Source organism: Amblyomma mixtum, chromosome 3 (assembly GCF_055824585.1).
Source record: "Amblyomma mixtum isolate Tamu chromosome 3, ASM5582458v1, whole genome shotgun sequence".
In the NCBI taxonomy this organism is placed as follows: Eukaryota; Metazoa; Arthropoda; class Arachnida; order Ixodida; family Ixodidae; genus Amblyomma; species Amblyomma mixtum.
This window is the reverse complement of record NC_143014.1, coordinates 38,081,533-38,083,961: the sequence shown is the minus strand read 5'-3', so window position 1 is coordinate 38,083,961 and position 2,429 is coordinate 38,081,533. Positions and strand designations below refer to the sequence as shown.

The 2,429-nt window shown below is 53.9% G+C and overlaps 1 pseudogene; it reads left to right on the top strand.

Annotated features, from left to right (window-relative positions):
- Window positions 1–538: 538 nt before the first annotated feature.
- On the top strand, window positions 539–1,112 carry LOC149349721 (importin-7-like; annotated as a pseudogene).
- Window positions 1,113–2,429: the final 1,317 nt, after the last annotated feature.

Here is a 2,429-nt window from a genome sequence, read left to right as displayed (position 1 = left end):
GAAGAAGATCTTCGAAAACCGGAGCCGTATCTCGAAATTCCAATTTCTCGAATGGGACTCACTTTGTCGGTTCCGCTTCTTCTCTCCTTCGGTGCTAGCGCCAGAGGTTTCGCATTGCATCAAGTTTGCGATTTCCTCCACAATTACATAATTGCTACCGGCAGGTTCCCTTGCTAATGGTACCCAAAATGTCCGCATTGCAAAATCATTCAGAATTTTTTCTGGTATTCAATTCTCTAATCTTTATGCCGGTTGTGTTTTTTTCATTCATTTCTTCCCGTAATTTCTTTAAATTCCATATTTAATTCCTCGCAATACGTACCCAAAGTTAATCATTAGCTTGGCACCAAAAGGTTATCCATTAGCTTGGCACCAATTTGCCTTCATTGGGCTCTCCTCACTGAACCCTGGCCAATCCCCCGTTGTGGGTATGTGCCATGCCACCAAGGCAACAACAACAACAACAACAACCGGAGCCGAAGGCGCGCGCAACAGAAGACGCAGACCGTGCTGATGGACGCGTTCAGAACGGACCAAGATGACGCTGGCGACCAGGGCAAGCAGTGACCGACGAGAACGGTGGGGCGCGCCGTTTACCGCATCCTCAGCCTCCATCGAGGATGACCCCGCGGAGAGGGACGAGTCAGAGGAAGGCATGGAGTCGACCACGACGCCCCTCGACGAAGAGCAGTGCCCTGTCGACGAGTACGAGGTCTCCAAGGAGGTCGTGCGAGACATCCAGAACACGGGCCCGATGTGATTTGGTGCGCTGACGTCGGGCCCGCGGTGCATCAAGCAGCAGAGGTCTCCACAGGAGGTCTGCGTGCTGGCCGGCCAGAAGAAGGCCGCCGCAGAGTGAAGCCGGATCGAAAAGAGTGGTGGATATGTGTCCCAGAACCAGACGGTGCCGCCATCATTCAGCTCTGGTGGCACAGCCTTCTTCAAGCCAAAGGACTTCAATCGGTGAGTTGGGCTAGTACCCCTGTAAGGCCGCCGCTCATTTCCAGCTGCAACCACTTTGCAGGGCGCTGCCCCCGCGGAAGTGGCTGTCCATTATAAACGACAGCCCTCCCAAGTACAATGCAGGGGGGGAGTTGGACATGCTCTTTTGATGCACCGCACTGCCGCTATCTTCCGCCCCCCCCCCCCACCCCCATCCCCCCTTACGCACAGGCTAACGTCGAAAAAGCACCCGATGGCCAACAGCTGCTGCCTGGCAAGGTCGCCGCTCATTTCCGGCTACAGTCCTTTGTAAGACGCCTGCACCCGCAGAAGCTTCCATTAAGAACGAAAGACCCTCCAAGCCCAGTGCAGATGGGGAGTTGGTCTTTTGACGCAGTGCTATCTTCACGGGGCCCCCTCACGCCGTAGGCCATTGTCGGGAAGGCACCCAAGGTGGCACAGCTGCCTGCGCTGCCGCGGGGCCTAGACGAGGCGTCTTTGAAGGACGGTGATTAGGCGTCTCTCTTTCACATCTTGGCCCAATGTGTGGGGAAAAGAGGAACCGTCCCTTAGCTGCTTTGCCGAGCCGGCAAAAGGCGCCCAGGAAAAGACGATTACAGCGTTTTTTGGCGATGCGGGGAACAACATCCGTCCCTCACTCATATTCGCCCGCTCATCTGATCACTCTTGTCCGAGCGTTCCGCCGTCTGTGCTGTACCGGCTTCTCTCCCAATTATTGCTTGCAGATGACACGCACTGATGACGGGTGGCACGCATCTGTGCCAAGAACTTGGATTGCAGCGCGAGTGGAGAGGGGGGTGGCGGTGTGCTTGAGACAGGTCGGAAGGACAGCCCCGACGGGAGAGGATGTGCATCCCCTTACCGAAGAGAGAGTGGTGTAGAATTTGTTTGTGCTCTTAGAGAGACCCTGGGTTTGAGGCTGAGCCCAACCCACGGGGTAGGTCTATGCTTGATTGGAGAATTGATGCTAGGGGCGGGCCACTGAAAATGACCGCCCCTATTGTTTGCTTGTTAAAGGTATAAAAACCGAAGTGAACGAATGGAGTCCAGCCTGAGCTGGGGCTCCATGCTTAGCATGTAATACAGTGCTGCTACTTAGGCTCGAACCTGCTAGGTCGATGAGTAAAGTAGTGCAAAGTTTGTTTTTCTTGTAAATTAATTTCTGCTGTTTCCAGTTTTACTCTCTGTACATGTATGCTGTAAATATATGCTCTTCTATCTTCATCACCTTCAAACACGCCTCCTGGTCTTCTTCCACGCCGAATTCACCAGAGGAAGGGTTTGGAAACCTTCCTTGACATAAACGAACAAGACCTTAAATTCAACTATACCTCCGTGTCGAAAAAAAGTGTCCGGCGTCGGCGTTGGAGACCGCGACCGTTTGAAGAGCCGCAGCCGGAACAGCCGGTGGCTCCGGCCGTTCCAGTAACTGTTCTAGGTCACCCGACCTTGTATCGTCCTCACAA